A 20,292-nucleotide genomic window follows, 5' to 3' on the forward strand; every position below is an offset into this window, starting at 1 on the left:
GAGTTTTGGATTTTTGCAGTTTTGGAGTTTCGTAATTTTGTAGTTTTGGAGTTTTGGAGTTTTGGAGTTTTGGAGTTTCAGAGTTTTGGAGTTTTGGTGTTTTGGATTTTCGGAGTTTCGGAGTTTTGGAGCTTTGGAGTTTTGGATTTTTGGAGTTTCGGAGTTTTTGAGTTTTGGAGTTTTGTATTTTTGCACTTTTGGAGTTTTGGAGTTTCGAAGTTATGGATTTTTGGAGTTTTGGAGGTATGGATTTTTGGAGATTTGGGGTTTTGTTGTTCCAAAATTTTGTAGTTTTGGATTTTTGGAGTTTTAGAATTTTGGATTTTGGAGGTATGGATTTTTGGAGTTTCGGAGTTTTGGAGATTCGGAGTTGTGGAGCTTTGGAGATTTTGGAGGTTCGGAGTTTTGGAGTTTCCGAGTTTCGGAATTTTGGAGTTTTGGATTTTTGCAGTTTTGGAGTTTTCGAGTTTTCGATTTTTGGACTTTTGGAGCTTTAGAGCTTTGGAGTTTTGGAGTTCTGGATTTTTGAGTTTCGGAGTTTTGGAGTTTCAGTTTTGGAGATTCCGGGTTGCGGAGTTTCGGAATTTGTGAGTTTCGGAGTTTTGGAGTTTCAGGGTTTTGTAGTTTCGGAGTTTTGGAGTTTTGGAGTTTCCGAGTTTCGGAATTTTGGAGTTTTGGATTTTTGGAGTTTTGGATTGTTTGAGTTTTGGACTTTCGGAGTTTCGGATTATTGGACATTTGGAGTTTTACAGCTTTGGAATTTTGGAGTTCTGGATTTTTGGAGTTTCGGAGTTTTGGAGTTTCAGAGTTTTGGAGATTCGGGGTTGCGGAGTTTCGGAGTTTGTGAGTTTCGGAGTTTTGGAGTTTCAGAGTTTCCGAGTTTCGGAGTTTTGGAGTTTCGGATTTGTGGAGTTTTCAATTTTTGGAGTTTTGGATTTTTGGAGTTTTGGATTTTTAAAGCATTGGAGTTTTGGTGTTTTGGATTTTTGGAGGTTTTGAGTTTTGAGGGGTTGTGGAGTTTTGGAGTTTTGGAGGTTCGGAGTTTTGGAGTTTCCGAGTTTTGGAGTTTCCGAGTTTCGGAATTTTGGAGTTTTGGATTTTTGGAGTTTTGGAGTTTTGGAGTTTTAGAGCTTTGGAGTTTCGGAGTTTTGGAGTTTCGGAATTTTGGAGTTTCGGAGTTTTGGAGTTTTGCAGTTTCGGAGTTTTGGAGTTTTGGAGTTTCGAATTTTAAGTTTTGGATTTTTGGTGTTTTGGATGTTTGGAGTTTTGGACTTTCGGAGTTTAGGATTATTAGACGTCTGGAGTTTTAGAGCTTTGGAGTTTTGGAGTTTTGGAGTTCTGGATTTTCGGAGTTTCGGAGTTTTGGAGTTTCCGAGTTTCGGAATTTTGGAGTTTTGGATTTTTGCAGTTTTGGAGTTTCGTAATTTTGTAGTTTTGGAGTTTTGGAGTTTCAGAGTTTTGGAGTTTTGGAGTTTTAGAATTTTGGATTTTGGAGGTATGGATTTTTGGAGTTTCGGAGTTTTGGAGATTCGGAGTTGTGGAGCTTCGGAGATTTTGGAGGTTCGGAGTTTTGGAGTTTCCGAGTTTCGGAATTTTGGAGTTTTGGATTTTTGCAGTTTTGGAGTTTTATAGCTTTGGAGTTTTGGAGTTCCAGATTTTCGGAGTTTCGGAGTTTTGGAGTTTCGGAATTTTGGAGTTTTGGAGTTTCGAATTTTAAGTTTTGGATTTTTGGAGTTCTGGATTGTTTGAGTTTTGGACTTTCGGAGTTTCGGATTATTGGACTTTTGGAGTTTTAGAGCTTTGGAGTTTTGGAGTTCTGGATTTTTGAGTTTCGGAGTTTTGGAGTTTCAGTTTTGGAGATTCGGGGTTGCGGAGTTTCGGAATTTGTGAGTTTCGGAGTTTTGGAGTTTCAGAGTTTTGGAGTTTCGGAGTTTTGGAGTTTTGGAGTTTCGGATTTGTGTAGTTTTGGAGTTTTCAAGTTTTCGATTTTTGGAGTTTTGGAGTTTCGGAGTTTTGGAGTTATTGAGTTTTGGACTTTTGGAGTTTCGGAGTTTTGGAGTTTCCGATTTTCGCAGTTTTGGAGTTTCGGAGTTTTGGAGTTTTGGAGTTTTGGAGTTTTGGAGTTTTGGAGTTTCGGAGTTTCGGAGTTTTGGAGGTTCAGGGTTGTGGAGTTTCGGAATTTTTGAGTTTTGGAGTTCCGGAGTTTTGGAGTTTTGGAGTTTTGGAGGTATGGATTTTTGGAGATTCAGAATTTTGGAGTTCCAGAATTTTGTAGTTTTGGAGTTTTGGAGTTTTGGAGTTTCCGAGTTTCGGAGTTTTGGAGTTTCGGAGTTTTTTAGTTTGGGAGTTGCGCCGTATGGAGAATCGGGGTTGTGGAGTTCCGGATTTTTGGAGTTTCGGATTTTTGAATTTTCAGAGTTTCGGATTTTTGGAGTTTTAGAGTTTCGGACTATTGCAGTTTCGGAGTTTTGGAAATTCGGGGTTTTGGAGTTTCCGAATTCTGTAGTTTTGGAGTTTTGGAGGTATTGATTGTTGGAGTTTCGGAGTTTTGGAGTTTCGGAGTTTCGGAGTTCCGGAGTTTCGGAGTTTCGGAGTTTCGGAGTTTTGGAGTTTTGCAGTTTCGGAGTTTTGGAGTTTTGGAGTTTCGGAATTTCGAAGTTTTGGAGTTTCGGAGTTTTGGAGGTTCAGGGTTGTGGAGTTTCGGAATTTGAGTTTTGGAGTTTCGGATTTTTGGATTTTTGGAGATTCAGGGTTTTGTTGTTCCAGAATTTTGCAGTTTTGGAGTTTTGGAGTTTCGGAGTTTTGGAGTTTCGGAGTTTCAAGTTTTGTAGTTTTGGGGGTTCAGAGTTTTGGAGTTTCTGAGTTTTGGAGTTTCGCAGTTTTGCAGATTCGTGGTTGTGGAGTTTCGGAATTTTGGAGTTTCAGTTTTTTGCAGTTGTGGAGTTTTCTAGTTTTGGATTTAAGGAGTTTCGGATTTTTGGAGTTTTGGAGTTTTAGAGCTTTGGAGTTTTGGAGTTCCAGAAATTCGGAGTTTCGGAGTGTTGGAGTTTTGGAGTTTCGGAGTTTTGGATTTTTGGAGTTTAGGATTTTCGGAGTTTCGGATTATTGGAGTTTTGGAGTTTTAGAGTTTCCGAGTTTCGGAGTTTTGGAGTTTTGGAGTTTCGGAGTTTTTGAGTTTGAGAGTTGCGCCGTTTTGGAGACTCGGAGTTGTGGAGTTTCGGAATTTTGGAGTTTCGGATTTTTGCAGTTTTGGAGTTCTAGAGCTTTGGAGTTTTGGAGTTCCAGATTTTTGTGGTTTCGGAGTTTCGAACTTTTGGAGTTTTGGAGGTTCGGAGTTTTGGAGTTTTGCAGTTTTGCAGTTTTGGAGTTTTCTAGTTTTGGATTTGTGGAGTTTTGGAGATTTGGGGTTGTGGAGTTTCGGAATTTCGGATTTTCGGAGTTTCAGAGTTTTGACTTTTTGGAGTTTTGAATTTTCAGAGTTTCGGAGTTTAGGAGTTTTCGAGTTTCGGAGTTTTGGAGTTTCGGAGTTTTGGAGCTTTGGAGTTTCGGAGTTTTGGAGTTTTGGATTTTTGGAGTTTTGGAGTTCTGGAGTTTTTGAGTTTTGGAGTTTTGTATTTTTGCACTTTTGGAGTTTTGGAGTTTCCGAGTGTTGGAGATTCGGGGTTTGGGAGTTTTCGAAGTTTGGAGGTTTGGAGTTTTGGAGTTTTGGTTTTTTGGAGTTTTTGAGTTTCGGAGTTCTGGATTTTTGCACTTTTGGAGTTTTGGAGTTTTGGAGTTTTGGAGGTATGGATTTTTGGAGATTCGGGGTTTTGTTGTTCCAGAATTTTGTATTTTTGTAGTTTTGGAGTTCTAGAACTTTGGATTTTGGAGGTATGGATTTTTGGAGTTTCGGAGTTTTGGAGATTCGGGGTTGTTTAGTTTTGGAGATTTTGGAGGTTTGGAGTTTTGGAGTTTCCGAGTTTCGGAATTTTGGAGTTTTGGATTTTTGCAGTTTTGGAGTTTTCGAGTTTTGGATTTTTGGAGTTTTGGATTTTTGGAGTCTTGGATTTTTGGAGTTTTGGGCTTTCGGAGTTTCGGATTATTGGACTTTTGGAGTTTTAGAGCTTTGGTGTTTTCGATTTTTGCACTTTTGGAGTTTTGGAGTTTCGGAGTTTTGGATTTTTGGAGTTTTGGAGGTATGGATTTTTGGAGTTTCGGAGTTTTGGAGATTCGGGGTTGTTTAGTTTTGGAGATTTTGGAGGTTTGGAGTTTTGGAGTTTCCGAGTTTTGGAGTTTCCGAGTTTCGGAATTTTGGAGTTTTGGATTTTTGCAGTTTTGGAGTTTTCGAGTTTTGGATTTTTGGAGTTTTGGATTTTTGGAGTCATGGATTTTTGGAGTTTTGGGCTTTCGGAGTTTCGGATTATTGGACTTTTGGAGTTTTAGAGCTTTGGTGTTTTGGATTTTTGCACTTTTGGAGTTTTGGAGTTTCGGAGTTTTGGATTTTTGGAGTTTTGGAGGTATGGATTTTTGGAGATTTGGGGTATTGTTGTTCCAAAATTTTGTAGTTTTGGAGTTTTGGAGTTTTAGAATTTTGGATTTTGGAGGTATGGATTTTTGGAGTTTCGGAGTTTTGGAGATTCGGAGTTGTGGAGCTTTGGCGATTTTGGAGGTTCGGAGTTTTGGAGTTTTGGAGTTTTTAAGTTTTCGATTTTTGGAGTTTTGAATTTTTGAAGTTTTGGATTTTTAAAGTATTGGAGTTTTGGTGTTTTGGATTTTTGGAGGTTTTGAGTTTGGAGGGGTTGTGGAGTTTTGGAGTTTTGGAGGTTCGGAGTTTTGGAGTTTCCGAGTTTCGGAATTTTGGAGTTTTGGATTTTTGGAGTTTTGGATTTTTGGAGTTTTGGATTGTTTGAGTTTTGGACTTTCGGAGTTTCGGATTATTGGACATTTGGAGTTTTACAGCTTTGGAGTTTTGGAGTTCTGGATTTTTGGAGTTTCGGAGTTTTGGAGTTTCAGAGTTTTGGAGATTCGGGGTTGCGGAGTTTCGGAGTTTGTGAGTTTCGGAGTTTTGGAGTTTCAGAGTTTTGGAGTTTCGGAGTTTTGGAGTATTGGAGTTTCGGATTTGTGGAGTTTTGGAGTTTTTAAGTTTTCGATTTTTGGAGTTTTGGATTTTTGGAGTTTTGGATTTTTAAAGCATTGGAATTTTGGTGTTTTGGATTTTTGGAGGTTTTGAGTTTTGAGGGGTTGTGGAGTTTTGGAGGTTCGGAGTTTTGGAGTTTCGGAGTTTTGGAGTTTCGGAGTTTTGGAGTTTTCGAGTTTCGGAGTTTTGGAGTTTTGGAGTTTTGGAGTTTCGGAGTTTTAGAGGTTCAGGGTTGTGGAGTTTCGGAATTTTTGTGTTTTGGAGTTTCGGAATTTATGAGTTTTGGAGTTTCGGATTTTTGGATTTTTGGAGATTCGGGGTTTTGTTGTTCCAGAATTTTGTAGTTTTGTAGTTTTGGAGTTTTAGAATTTTGGATTTTGGAGGTATGGATTTTTGGAGTTTCTCAGTTTTGGAGATTCGGGGTTGTGGAGTTCTGGATTTTTGGAGTTTCGGAGTTTTGGAGTTTCAGAGTTTTGGAGATTCGGAGTTGCGGAGTTTCGGAATTTGTGAGTTTCGGAGTTTTGGAGTTTCAGAGTTTTGGAGTTTCGGAGTTTTGGAGTATTGGAGTTTCGGATTTGTGGAGTTTTGGAGTTTTTAAGTTTCCGATTTTTGGAGTTTTGGATTTTTGGAGTTTTGGATTTTTAAAGCATTGGAATTTTGGTGTTTTGGATTTTTGGAGGTTTTGAGTTTTGAGGGGTTGTGGAGTTTTGGAGTTCCGGATTTTCGGAGTTTTGGAGTTTTGCAGTTTCGGAGTTTTGGAGTTTTGGAGTTTCGAATTTTAAGTTTTGGATTTTTGGAGTTTTGGATGTTTGGAGTTTTGGACTTTCGGAGTTTCGGATTATTGGACGTCTGCAGTTTTAGAGCTTTGGAGTTTTGGAGTTCTGGATTTTCGGAGTTTCGGAGTTTCGGAGTTTTGGAGTTTCCGAGTTTCGGAATTTTGGAGTTTTGGATTTTTGCAGTTTTGGAGTTTCGTAATTTTGTAGTTTTGGAGTTTTGGAGTTTTGGAGTTTCAGAGTTTTGGAGTTTTGGTGTTTTGGATTTTCGGAGTTTCGGAGTTTTGGAGCTTTGGAGTTTTGGATTTTTGGAGTTTCGGAGTTTTTGAGTTTTGGAGTTTTGTATTTTTGCACTTTTGGAGTTTTGGAGTTTCGGAGTTTTGGAGGTATGGATTTTTGGAGATTCGAATTTTGTTGTTCCAGAATTTTGTAGTTTTGTAGTTTTGGAGTTTTAGAAGTTTGGATTTTGGAGGTATGGAATTTTGGAGTTTTCGGAGTTTTGGAGATTCGGGGTTGTGGAGTTTTGGAGATTTTGGAGGTTCGGAGTTTTGGAGTTTCCGAGTTTTGGAGTTTCCGAGTTTTGGATTTTTGAGTTTTGGAGTTTTGGATTTTTGCACTTTTGGAGTTTTGGAGTTTCGGAGTTTGGGAGGTATGGATTTTTGGAGATTCGGGGTTTTGTTGTTCCAGAATTTTGTAGTTTTGTAGTTTTGGACTTTTAGAAGTTTGGATTTTGGAGGTATGGAATTTTGGAGTTTTCGGAGTTTTGGAGATTCGAGGTTGTGGAGTTTTGGAGATTTTGGAGGTTTGGAGTTTTGGAGTTTCCGAGTTTCGGAATTTTGGAGTTTTGGATTTTTGCAGTTTTGGAGTTTTCGAGTTTTGGATTTTTGGAGTTTTGGATTTTTGGAGTCTTGGATTTTTGGAGTTTTGGGCTTTCGGAGTTTCGGATTATTGGACTTTTGGAGTTTTAGAGCTTTGGTGTTTTGGATTTTTGCACTTTTGGAGTTTTGGAGTTTCGGAGCTTTGGATTTTTGGAGTTTTGGAGGTATGGATTTTTGGAGTTTCGGAGTTTTGGAGATTCGGGGTTGTTTAGTTTTGGAGATTTTGGAGGTTTGGAGTTTTGGAGTTTCCGAGTTTTGGAGTTTCGGAGTTTTGGAGGTTCAGGGTTGTGGAGTTTCGGAATTTTTGAGTTTTGGAGTTCCGGAGTTTTGGAGTTTTGGAGTTTTGGAGGTATGTATTTTTGGAGATTCAGAATTTTGGAGTTCCAGAATTTTGTAGTTTTGGAGTTTTGGAGTTTCCGAGTTTCGGAGTTTTGGAGTTTCGGAGTTTTTTAGTTTGGGAGTTGCGCCGTATGGAGAATCGGGGTTGTGGAGTTCCGGAATTTTTGGAGTTTCGGATTTTTGAATTTTCAGAGTTTCGGATTTTTGGAGTTTTAGAGTTTCGGACTATTCCAGTTTCGGAGTTTTGGAAATTCGGGGTTATGGAGTTTCCGAATTCTGTAGTTTTGGAATTTTGGAGGTATTGATTGTTGGAGTTTCGGAGTTTTGGACTTTCGGAGTTTCGGAGTTTCGGAGTTCCGGAGTTTCGGAGTTTCGGAGTTTTGGAGTTTTGCAGTTTCGGAGTTTTGGAGTTTTGGAGTTTCGGAATTTCGAAGTTTTGGAGTTTCGGAGTTTTTGAGGTTCAGGGTTGTGGAGTTTCAGAGTTTTGGAGTTTCGGAGTTTTGGAGTTCTGGAGTTTCGGATTTGTGGAGTTTTGGAGTTTTTAAGTTTTCGATTTTTAGAGTTGTGGATTTTTGGAGTTTTGGATTTTTAAAGCATTGGAGTTTTGGTGTTTTGGATTTTTGGAGGTTTTGAGTTTGGAGGGGTTGTGGAGTTTTGGAGTTTTGGAGGTTCGGAGTTTTGGAGTTTCCGAGTTTTGGAGTTTCCGAGTTTCGGAATTTTGGAGTTTTGGATTTTTGGAGTTTTCGATTTTTGGAGTCTTGGATATTTGGAGTTTTGGACTTTCGCAGTTTCGGATTATTGGACTTTTGGAGTTTTAGAGCTTTGGAGTTTTGGATTTTTGCACTTTTGGAGTTTTGGAGTTTCGGAGTTTTGTATTTTTGGAGTTTTGGAGGTATGGATTTTTGGAGATTTGGGGTTTTGTTGTTCCAATATTTAGTAGTTTTGGAGTTTTCGAGTTTTGTATTTTTGGAGTTTTGGATTTTTGAAGTCTTGGATTTTTGGAGTTTTGGACTTTCGGAGTTTCGGATTATTGGACTTTTGGAGTTTTAGAGCTTTGGAGTTTTGGATTTTTGCACTTTTGGAGTTTTGGAGTTTCGGAGTTTTGGATTTTTAGAGTTTTGGAGGTATGGATTTTTGGAGATTTGGGGTTTTGTTGTTCCAAAATTTTGTACTTTTGGAGTTTTGGAGTTTTAGATTTTTGGATTTTGGAGGTATGGATTTTTGGAGTTTCGGAGTTTTGGAGATTCGGGGTTGTGGAGCTTTGGAGATTTTGGAGGTTCGGAGTTTTGGAGTTTCCGAGTTTCGGAATTTTGGAGTTCTGGATTTTTGCAGTTTTGGAGTTTTGGAGTTTTGGATTTTTGGAGTTTTGGATTTTTCGAGTTTTGGATTTTTGGAGTTTTGGATTTTTGGAGTTTTGGACTTATGGAGTTTCGGATTATTGGACTTTTGGAGTTTTAGAGCTTTGGAGTTTTGGAGTTCCAGGTTTTCGGAGTTTCGGAGTTTTGGAGTTTCGGAATTTTGGAGTTTTGGAGTTTCGAATTTTAAGTTTTGGATTTTTGGAGTTTTGTATTGTTTGAGTTTTGGACTTTCGGAGTTTCGGATTATTGGACATTTGGAGTTTTAGAGCTTTGGAGTTTTGGAGTTCTGGATTTTTGGAGTTTCGGAGTTTTGGAGTTTTGGAGTTTTGGAGTTTCAGAGTTTTGGAGATTCGGGGTTGCAGAGTTTCGGAGTTTGTGAGTTTCGGAGTTTTGGAGTTTCAGAGTTTTGGAGTTTCGGAGTTTTGGAGTTTCGGATTTGTGGAGTTTTCGATTTTTGGAGTTTCGGATTTTTGGAGTTTTAGAGTTTCGGACTATTCCAGTTTCGGAGTTTTGGAAATTCGGGGTTATGGAGTTTCCGAATTCTGTAGTTTTGGAATTTTGGAGGTATTGATTGTTGGAGTTTCGGAGTTTTGGACTTTCGGAGTTTCGGAGTTTCGGAGTTCCGTAGTTTTGGAGTTTCGGAGTTTTGGAGTTTTGCAGTTTCGGAGTTTTGGAGTTTTGGAGTTTCGGAATTTCGAAGTTTTGGAGTTTCGGAGTTTTTGAGGTTCAGGGTTGTGGAGTTTCGGAATTTGAGTTTTGGAGTTACGGATTTTTGGATTTTTGGAGATTCAGGGTTTTGTTGTTCCAGAATTTTGCAGTTTTGGAGTTTTGGAGTTTCGGAGCTTTGGAGTTTCGGAGTTTCAAGTTTTGTAGTTTTAGGGGTTCAGAGTTCTGGAGTTTCAGAGTTTTGGAGTTTCGGAGTTTTGGAGTTCTGGAGTTTCGGATTTGTGGAGTTTTGGAGTTTTTAAGTTTTCGATTTTTAGAGTTGTGGATTTTTGGAGTTTTGGATTTTTAAAGCATTGGAGTTTTGGTGTTTTGGATTTTTGGAGGTTTTGAGTTTGGAGGGGTTGTGGAGTTTTGGAGTTTTGGAGGTTCGGAGTTTTGGAGTTTCCGAGTTTTGGAGTTTCCGAGTTTCGGAATTTTGGAGTTTTGGATTTTTGGAGTTTTGGATTTTTGGAGTCTTGGATATTTGGAGTTTTGGACTTTCGCAGTTTCGGATTATTGGACTTTTGGAGTTTTAGAGCTTTGGAGTTTTGGATTTTTGCACTTTTGGAGTTTTGGAGTTTCGGAGTTTTGTATTTTTGGAGTTTTGGAGGTATGGATTTTTGGAGATTTGGGGTTTTGTTGTTCCAATATTTAGTAGTTTTGGAGTTTTCGAGTTTTGTATTTTTGGAGTTTTGGATTTTTGAAGTCTCGGATTTTTGGAGTTTTGGACTTTCGGAGTTTCGGATTATTGGACTTTTGGAGTTTTAGAGCTTTGGAGTTTTGGATTTTTGCACTTTTGGAGTTTTGGAGTTTCGGAGTTTTGGATTTTTAGAGTTTTGGAGGTATGGATTTTTGGAGATTTGGGGTTTTGTTGTTCCAAAATTTTGTACTTTTGGAGTTTTGGAGTTTTAGATTTTTGGATTTTGGAGGTATGGATTTTTGGAGTTTCGGAGTTTTGGAGATTCGGGGTTGTGGAGCTTTGGAGATTTTGGAGGTTCGGAGTTTTGGAGTTTTGGAGTTTTGGATTTTTGGAGTTTTGGATTTTTCGAGTTTTGGATTTTTGGAGTTTTGGATTTTTGGAGTTTTGGACTTATGGAGTTTCGGATTATTGGACTTTTGGAGTTTTAGAGCTTTGGAGTTTTGGAGTTCCAGGTTTTCGGAGTTTCGGAGTTTTGGAGTTGCGGAATTTTGGAGTTTTGGAGTTTCGAATTTTAAGTTTTGGATTTTTGGAGTTTTGTATTGTTTGAGTTTTGGACTTTCGGAGTTTCGGATTATTGGACATTTGGAGTTTTAGAGCTTTGGAGTTTTGGAGTTCTGGATTTTTGGAGTTTCGGAGTTTTGGAGTTTTGGAGTTTTGGAGTTTCAGAGTTTTGGAGATTCGGGGTTGCAGAGTTTCGGAGTTTGTGAGTTTCGGAGTTTTGGAGTTTCAGAGTTTTGAAGTTTCGGAGTTTTGGAGTTTCGGATTTGTGGAGTTTTCGATTTTTGGAGTTTTGGATTTTTGGAGTTTTGGATTTTGAAAGCATTGGAGTTTTGGTGTTTTGGATTTTTGGAGGTTTTGAGTTTTGAGGGGTTGTGGAGTTTTGGAGTTTTGGAGGTTCGGAGTTTTGAGTTTCCGAGTTTTGGAGTTTCCGAGTTTCGGAATTTTGGAGTTTTGGATTTTTAGAGTGTTGAAGTTTTGGAGTTTTAGAGCTTTGGAGATTTTGGAGGTTCGGAGTTTTGGAGTTTTCGAGTTTTCGATTTTTGGAGTTTTGGATTTTTGGAGTTTTGGACTTTCGGAGTTTCGGATTATTGGACTTTTGGAGTTTTATAGCTTTGGAGTTTTGGAGTTCCAGATTTTCGGAGTTTCGGAGTTTTGGAGTTTCGAATTTTAAGTTTTGGATTTTTGGAGTTCTGGATTGTTTGAGTTTTGGACTTTTGGAGTTTCGGATTATTGGACTTTTGGAGTTTTAGAGCTTTGGAGTTTTGGAGTTCTGGATTTTTGAGTTTCGGAGTTTTGGAGTTTCAGTTTTGGAGATTCGGGGTTGCGGAGTTTCGGAATTTGTGAGTTTCGGAGTTTTGGAGTTTCAGAGTTTTGGAGTTTCGGAGTTTTGGAGTTTCGGATTTGTGGAGTTTTGGAGTTTTTAAGTTTTCGATTTTTGGAGTTTTGGAGTTTCGGAGTTTTGGAGTTTTTGAGTTTTGGACTTTCGGAGTTTCGGAGTTTTGGAGTTTTCGAGTTTCGCAGTTTTGGAGTTTCGGAGTTTTGGAGTTTTGGAGTTTTGGAGTTTCGGAGTTTTGGAGTTTCGGATTTGTGGAGTTTTGGAGTTTTGGAGGTACGGATTTTTGGAGATTCAGAATTTTGGAGTTCCAGAATTTTGTAGTTTTGGTGTTTTGGAGTTTCCGAGTTTCGGAGTTTTGGAGTATCGGAGTTCTTTAGTTTGGGAGTTGCGCCGTATGGAGAATCGGGGTTGTGGAGTTCCTGATTTTTGGAGTTTCGGATTTTTGAATTTTCAGAGTTTCGAAGTTTTGGAGTTTCGGAGTTTTGGAGGTTCAGGGTTGTGGAGTTTCGGAATTTGAGTTTTTGAGTTTCGGATTTTTGGATTTTTGGAGATTCAGGGTTTTGTTGTTCCAGAATTTTGCAGTTTTGGAGTTTTGGAGTTTCGGAGTTTTGGAGTTTCGGAGTTTCAAGTTTTGTAGTTTTGGGGGTTCAGAGTTTTGGAGTTTCTGAGTTTTGGAGTTTCGCAGTTTTGCAGATTCGTGGTTGTGGAGTTTCGGAATTTTGGAGTTTCAGTTTTTTGCAGTTGTGGAGTTTTCTAGTTTTGGATTTAAGGAGTTTCGGATTTTTGGAGTTTTGGACTTTTAGAGCTTTGGAGTTTTGGAGTTCCAGAAATTCGGAGTTTCGGAGTGTTGGAGTTTTCGAGTTTCGGAGTTTTGGATTTTTGGAGTTTAGGATTTTCGGAGTTTCGGATTATTGGAGTTTTGGAGTTTTAGAGTTTCCGAGTTTCGGAGTTTTGGAGTTTTGGAGTTTCGGAGCTTTTGAGTTTGAGAGTTGCGCCGTTTTGGAGATTCGGAGTTGTGGAGTTTCGGAATTTTGGAGTTTCGGAGTTCTAGAGCTTTGGAGTTTTGGAGTTCCAGATTTTTGTGGTTTCGGAGTTTCGAACTTTTGGAGTTTTGGAGGTTCGGAGTTTTGGAGTTTTGCAGTTTTGCAGTTTTGGAGTTTTCTAGTTTTGGATTTGTGGAGTTTTGGAGATTTGGGGTTGTGGAGTTTCGGAATTTCGGATTTTCGGAGTTTCGGAGTTTTGACTTTTTGGAGTTTTGAATTTTCAGAGTTTCGGAGTTTAGGAGTTTTCGAGTTTCGGAGTTTTGGAGTTTCGGAGTTTTGGAGCTTTGGAGTTTCGGATTTTCGGAGTTTCGGAGTTTTGGAGTTTTGGATTTTTGGAGTTTTGGAGTTCTGGAGTTTTTGAGTTTTGGAGTTGTGTATTTTTGCACTTTTGGAGTTTTGGAGTTTCCGAGTGTTGGAGATTCGGGGTTTGGGAGTTTTCGAAGTTTGGAGGTTTGGAGTTTTGGAGTTTTGGTTTTTTGGAGTTTTTGAGTTTCGGAGTTCTGGATTTTTGCACTTTTGGAGTTTTGGAGTTTTGGAGTTTTGGAGTTTTGGATTTTTGGAGTTTTGGAGGTATGGATTTTTGGAGATTCGGGGTTTTCTTGTTCCAGAATTTGGTATTTTTGTAGTTTTGGAGTTCTAGAACTTTGGATTTTGGAGGTATGGATTTTTGGAGTTTCCGAGTTTCCGAGTTTTGGAGTTTCCGAGTTTCGGAATTTTGGAGTTTTGGATTTTTGCAGTTTTGGAGTTTTCGAGTTTTGGATTTTTGGAGTTTTGGATTTTTGGAGTCTTGGATTTTTGGAGTTTTGGGCTTTCGGAGTTTCGGATTATTGGACTTTTGGAGTTTTAGAGCTTTGGTGTTTTGGATTTTTGCACTTTTGGAGTTTTGGAGTTTCGGAGTTTTCGATTTTTGGAGTTTTGGAGGTATGGATTTTTGGAGATTCGGGGTTTTGTTGTTCCAGAATTTTGTATTTTTGTAGTTTTGGAGTTCTAGAACTTTGGATTTTGGAGGTATGGTTTTTGGAGTTTCGGAGTTTTGGAGATTCGGGGTTGTTTAGTTTTGGAGATTTTGGAGGTTTGGAGTTTTGAAGTTTCCGAGTTTTGGAGTTTCCGAGTTTCGGAATTTTGGAGTTTTGGATTTTTGCAGTTTTGGAGTTTTCGAGTTTTGGATTTTTTGAGTTTTGGATTTTTGGAGTCATGGATTTTTGGAGTTTTGGGCTTTCGGAGTTTCGGATTATTGGACTTTTGGAGTTTTAGAGCTTTGGTGTTTTGGATTTTTGCACTTTTGGAGTTTTGGAGTTTCGGAGTTTTGGATTTTTGGAGTTTTGGAGGTATGGATTTTTGGAGATTCGGGGTTTTGTTGTTCCAAAATTTTGTAGTTTTGGAGTTTTGGAGTTCTAGAACTTTGGATTTTGGAGGTATGGATTTTTGGAGTTTCGGAGTTTTGGAGATTCGGGGTTGTTTAGTTTTGGAGATTTTGGAGGTTTGGAGTTTTGAAGTTTCCGAGTTTTGGAGTTTCCGAGTTTCGGAATTTTGGAGTTTTGGATTTTTGCAGTTTTGGAGTTTTCGAGTTTTGGATTTTTTGAGTTTTGGATTTTTGGAGTCATGGATTTTTGGAGTTTGTGGGAATCTGGCTTTCCGCCGTCGCCTTTGCGCGGCTAGCCGGCCTCCCGCGTTGTTTCTCCTCTTTCCCTTGCCCCCGCCTCAGGCGGTGGAGAGGCGGCTGGGTGACTAATCACTGTCATTTAGCCACAGCTCCGCCCCGGCTCCCCAAGGGCCTTTGCCATTGGCGCCTTTTGGCGGGAATTCGGGACCCCGCTTTGGGCGGCCGCGCGCCGCGCGACCGTCCGAGCGGGGGCCCAGAGAGAGAGATCCCTCCGAGACAGCGAAAGGTGCGTACGTTACTGTTTGTCCGTGCCGGCCTTGCCGTTCGGACCAGTGCTTACTCGAGCTCGCCCGCACGTGTCCTCTGACCTGCAGCGGCTCGAGCCTGTCCAGCGGGGTCCAGCGACCTCTGACAGGCGTACCTTGCGTTGAATGCCCACTCTCTCTCGCAACCGGCCCAACGGTCGACACGAGAGAGAGATCACAGCACTGCCGCGGGGACATTCTCCTGCAGCGGCGTGCTAGCGGTGCGCATTACTCGAGTCGCTTCGTGCGCGCAGCGGAGCCTTGCTCCTCGCGCGCCCCCGGGACGGGGTGACCATTGAGTGTGTGTGTATCTGCTGGAGGACGATGTGAATAAACGTCTCCTTTGTGAACTTGGAGGCCTATTTCATTGCGGCGAATCGCTCTCCTCCCAGCGGAGGTTGAGTGCGCTGCATCGGTGTCCCAGTGTGTGTGTGGTGACGGCTGATCGGGGCCCTTGGCTCGCGCGAAGCTCGAACCCGCGGTGGGTGGTGGCCTTTGTCCACGTAGAAACCCACAACTGGCGCCCAACGTGCTAAGTCATTGGCGCTTACGCCTTTGATGGCACATTAGCCGAGCAGGTCGCCTTGACGATCACGCTTGCGCACCGTGTCTACCACCCCCAGCGCGGCACTCGGCAGCTACATGTCGGCTCCCTACGGAGTTGTAGCGTCGTTTGATGCGCTGGCTGCTGTTCCTTCGAATAGCTAGACACCGTGGTTGGCCGCGGCCCCCATTGGGGTTTACGGTGACACAACCCAAAATGTTGACCACGTGGCTCCCATTGGAGCTGTATCGGAAGCACCCTGCGGTGCATCCGCTGGTCACATGCCTCAGCTGTGCATGCTTTCCGCCCAGTGCGAAAGCAGTTCGTGTCACGCTGCCGCAACCGGCAGTTTCGAACAGCAGCAGCCGTGCCCCGCGAGCAGTCAATTCTGCTCTGGGAACGGCGAGGCGCTGGCCCGGTTCCCTGTGGAAACCACGCCGCTCATCGAACTAGGAGCCTTGCCTCCCTCGTTCGTGCAGCCCGCCCAAGCCTCCACTGAGGCAGGGGTGCAGTGCGCTCAGTTGGCTGATGCGGCTCCGCGAGCCTGCGGGTCGGCTGGCGCGCTGGGCTCTCCTGATACAGCATTACGACTTTTCCGTGCAGTGTCGAAAGGGGAGCACAAACGTGGTAGCTGACGCGCTATCCCGTGCCCCACTCGCCAGCGGCGCCTTGACGCCTGTAGGCGGAGGGGGCGAAACAGCGGACGAGCCGCCGGGCGGCAAGGAGGGGGAGCCCGCAAACGGGTTAACCCATTCCGCTAACCAGGCAAGCAGCGCTTCGCAAGGCGGACGAGAGGCAAAGCTCTTCGTGAGCGCCTCGGAGTTGCCGACGCGAACGGAAGTTTTGGCTGCAAACCTGAGTGGGGACGAGACCAGGCTCCCCTCTGGGATGACTGGAATCGTTTTCAGCCCTAAAGAGCTACTGAAAGCCCAGCAAAATGACCCGTTTTGTCGCGAGGTGAGCGACGGTCTCAGGGAGACGGAGCGCCGTGACGCTACTTGTATTGTAGCGGGCGCAGGGGGGCAGAAGCCAGCGTGTGTCGCGGCGAACCCCGGGGATTCATATTTGCTGGACCATGACGGGCTCGTGCTGAAATACATAGCCACCGATGACGAGTCCATCGACCCGCTCTAGGTGGTTATCCCCAAAAGTCTGAGAGGCGCACTGTTGAGATTCTCTCATGACTAACCACTGGCCGGTCATTTGAGTGGCTCCAAAGTTTTTGCAAAACTGAGCCATTCGGTGACGTGGCCCGGCATGAAGCGTGACATTTTCCGCTATTGCCGTTCCTGCCATGTCTGTCAAGCGGTGAAGTCACGGGGCGGCAAGCCGCCTGGAATGATGAAACCGATTGACAGTGTGCGTCCGTGGCAGATGGCCACCTGCTTTTTGATGGGGCCTTTCCCCAGGAGCAAGCAGGGGTTCATAGACTTGAAGGCCTACGCGTCACGGTCTGACGAGCTTGCGCCGGTACCCATTGGTATCAAAGGCAAGCGCAAAGGCACAACTGGTGCTGCGGAACGCAAGCGTACGGAGCACCGGTACAATCTGAGGCGACGGTCACCAGTGTGATTTATGCCGGACGGCGGACTTTTCCGCAACCGAAGGCACGCAGCCTTAGCTAGCTGGCGAGCTTTCTCGTCAGGCCCTACCCAGGTGAAGCACGGTGTGTTATTTTTGTTGTTGTTTTTGCAGCATGCTCAGTTCCAGCCTTGTGTGTTTATCGGTTTATTTATTTGTTTGTTTGAGTCAGTTTCTAGCCACTTTCGTTTCCCCGCTTCTACGTATGTTTTCGTTCTAACGTACCGAGATGTACATAGGCAACATGCGTCAGCATTGGCGTTCAGTTTTTTTACCAGACTTGTACATAGGGAAACTTCAGCCCGCTCGTGCTTGCTCTTATCTTCAAGAAGAAAACGATGGGTGTCGTTTGTACAGCGCGCCTTTTCTCATTTCCGGCCCGACTGTGGGTGGTTGGCTCGTTAAGGAGCCGTGTGTCGCGGTGCGAGTTTTGTGCGGCCCGTATGGACGGGAAGTTGGCGGGGCGTTTGGGGCGATGGTTTGCGATGGGGGGGCGGAAAGTGCACCCTTTGACCCTCGCCGCGGCGCCTCTGGACGCTTCTGATGAAGGGGTCGTTGTCGCCGACCAGCGTCCGCGCACGTGCCGGTGTATGCGTGTTTGTGGCTGTGGCTGTGTGCGCGCGTAACCATGAGCCAAGGCGACGCCTGGGAGTTGTGCCGTTGTGTTCTTCTGCGTGAGCGCGAGGATGAGAAGGACCCCTCGCTGTGGCCAAGGTCACACATCTGGACGCCGCCGAACGTCCGCGCCCGTTTGAGCCGGCGTGAAGGGGGTGCACTAACTCTCTTGTGCCGAACGTGATGTCGTGCCCAAGGGCGCGAGGTCAGTGCTCTGCCGCGGCCCCGTCGTCATCAACGCACCCTACATCAACGGAAAGAAGACCGCCATCAGTCGTCGGCCCTCCCAACCTGTTCAACTTGAAGTCTGCGAGCGGTGAGTCGCCGACAGGCCCACTGGGCCGCGCCACCGAACTTTGAGGCTGGCATCCACCTGTAACATAGTTGTACAGTTGTATTCACATCTTCTTGTGTACCGTGTATATAATCTGCAAGCTGTTTTGATTTACTGAAGCGTATGCAAGTGTTGTTTGCCTTGTTTTTCCTTTGTTTTTTTACATTGTTCTGGCTGGAACTGAAGTGTAGCTAGTTTTTTGTGTGTATTCATTTCTTTAGTTTGGAACTGAAGAGGAGCTAGTTTTTTTTGTGTGTATTCATTTCTTTAGTTTTGGAACTGAAGTGTAGCTAATTTTTTTTGTGTATTGATTTTTCTTTATTTGGCCGCGTGCTTTGCCGATGGGTAGGAGGGCATTTAAGGAGAGGGGGATGTGGGAATCTGGCTTTCCGCCGTCGCCTTTGCGCGGCTAGCCGGCCTCCCGCGTTGTTTCTCCTCTTTCCCTTGCCCCCGCCTCAGGCGGTGGAGAGGCGGCTGGGTGACTAATCACTGTCATTTAGCCACAGCTCCGCCCCGGCTCCCCAAGGGCCTTTGCCATTGGCGCCTTTTGGCGGGAATTCGGGACCCCGCTTTGGGCGGCCGCGCGCCGCGCGACCGTCCGAGCGGGGGCCCAGAGAGAGAGATCCCTCCGAGACAGCGAAAGGTGCGTACGTTACTGTTTGTCCGTGCCGGCCTTGCCGTTCGGACCAGTGCTTACTCGAGCTCGCCCGCACGTGTCCTCTGACCTGCAGCGGCTCGAGCCTGTCCAGCGGGGTCCAGCGACCTCTGACAGGCGTACCTTGCGTTGAATGCCCACTCTCTCTCGCAACCGGCCCAACGGTCGACACGAGAGAGAGATCACAGCACTGCCGCGGGGACATTCTCCTGCAGCGGCGTGCTAGCGGTGCGCATTACTCGAGTCGCTTCGTGCGCGCAGCGGAGCCTTGCTCCTCGCGCGCCCCCGGGACGGGGTGACCATTGAGTGTGTGTGTATCTGCTGGAGGACGATGTGAATAAACGTCTCCTTTGTGAACTTGGAGGCCTATTTCATTGCGGCGAATCGCTCTCCTCCCAGCGGAGGTTGAGTGCGCTGCATCGGTGTCCCAGTGTGTGTGTGGTGACGGCTGATCGGGGCCCTTGGCTCGCGCGAAGCTCGAACCCGCGGTGGGTGGTGGCCTTTGTCCACGTAGAAACCCACAAGTTTTGGGCTTTCGGAGTTTCGGATTATTGGACTTTTGGAGTTTTAGAGCTTTGGTGTTTTGGATTTTTGCACTTTTGGAGTTTTGGAGTTTCGGAGTTTTGGATTTTTGGAGTTTTGGAGGTATGGATTTTTGGAGATTTGGGGTATTGTTGTTCCAAAATTTTGTAGTTTTGGAGTTTTGGAGTTTTAGAATTTTGGATTTTGGAGGTATGGATTTTTGGAGTTTCGGAGTTTTGGAGATTCGGAGTTGTGGAGCTTTGGAGATTTTGGAGGTTCGGAGTTTTGGAGTTTTGGAGTTTTTAAGTTTTCGATTTTTGGAGTTTTGGATTTTTAAAGCATTGGAGTTTTGGTGTTTTGGATTTTTGGAGGTTTTGAGTTTGGAGGGGTTGTGGAGTTTTGGAGTTTTGGAGTTTCCGAGTTTTGGAGTTTCCGAGTTTCGGAATTTTGGAGTTTTGGATTTTTGGAGTTTGGGATTTTTGGAGTTTTGGATTGTTTGAGTTTTGGACTTTCGGAGTTTCGGATTATTGGACATTTGGAGTTTTACAGCTTTGGAGTTTTGGAGTTCTGGATTTTTGGAGTTTCGGAGTTTTGGAGTTTCAGAGTTTTGGAGATTCGGGGTTGCGGAGTTTCGGAGTTTGTGAGTTTCGGAGTTTTGGAGTTTCAGAGCTTTGGAGTTTAGGAGTTTTGGAGTTTCGGATTTGTGGAGTTTTCAATTTTTGGAGTTTTAAAGCATTGGAGTTTTGGTGTTTTGGATTTTTGGAGGTTTTGAGTTTTGAGGGGTTGTGGAGTTTTGGAGTTTTGGAGGTTCGGAGTTTTGGAGTTTCCGAGTTTTGGAGTTTCCGAGTTTCGGAATTTTGGAGTTTTCGATTTTTGGAGTTTTGGAGTTTTGGAGCTTTGGAGTTTCGGAGTTTTGGAGTTTCGGAATTTTGGAGTTTCGGAGTTTTGGAGTTTTGCAGTTTCGGAGTTTTGGAGTTTTGGAGTTTCGAATTTTAAGTTTTGGATTTTTGGAGTTTTGGATGTTTGGAGTTTTGGAGTTTCGTAATTTTGTAGTTTTGGAGTTTTGGAGTTTCAGAGTTTTGGAGTTTTGGAGTTTTAGAATTTTGGATTTTGGAGGTATGGATTTTTGGAGTTTCGGAGTTTTGGAGATTCGGAGTTGTGGAGCTTCGGAGATTTTGGAGCTTCGGAGTTTTGGAGTTTCCGAGTTTCGGAATTTTGGAGTTTTGGATTTTTGCAGTTTTGGAGTTTTATAGCTTTGGAGTTTTGGAGTTCCAGATTTTCGGAGTTTCGGAGTTTTGGAGTTTCGGAATTTTGGAGTTTTGGAGTTTCGAATTTTAAGTTTTGGATTTTTGGAGTTCTGGATTGTTTGAATTTTGGACTTTCGGAGTTTCGGATTATTGGACTTTTGGAGTTTTAGAGCTTTGGAGTTTTGGAGTTCTGGATTTTTGAGTTTCGGAGTTTTGGAGTTTCAGTTTTGGAGATTCGGGGTTGCGGAGTTTCGGAATTTGTGAGTTTCGGAGTTTTGGAGTTTCAGAGTTTCGGAGTTTTGGAGTTTTGGAGTTTCGGATTTGTGGAGTTTTGGAGTTTTCAAGTTTTCGATTTTTGGAGTTTTGGAGTTTCGGAGTTTTGGAGTTATTGAGTTTTGGACTTTTGGAGTTTCGGAGTTTTGGAGTTTCCGATTTTCGTAGTTTTGGAGTTTCGGAGTTTTGGAGTTTTGGAGTTTTGGAGTTTTGGAGTTTCGGAGTTTTGGAGGTTCAGGGTTGTGGAGTTTCGGAATTTTTGAGTTTTGGAGTTCCGGAGTTTTGGAGTTTTGGAGTTTTGGAGGTATGGATTTTTGGAGATTCAGAATTTTGGAGTTCCAGAATTTTGTAGTTTTGGAGTTTTG

This window comes from Amblyomma mixtum, unplaced genomic scaffold (genome assembly GCF_055824585.1).
Source record: "Amblyomma mixtum isolate Tamu unplaced genomic scaffold, ASM5582458v1 scaffold_12, whole genome shotgun sequence".
NCBI classification, from domain to species: Eukaryota; Metazoa; Arthropoda; class Arachnida; order Ixodida; family Ixodidae; genus Amblyomma; species Amblyomma mixtum.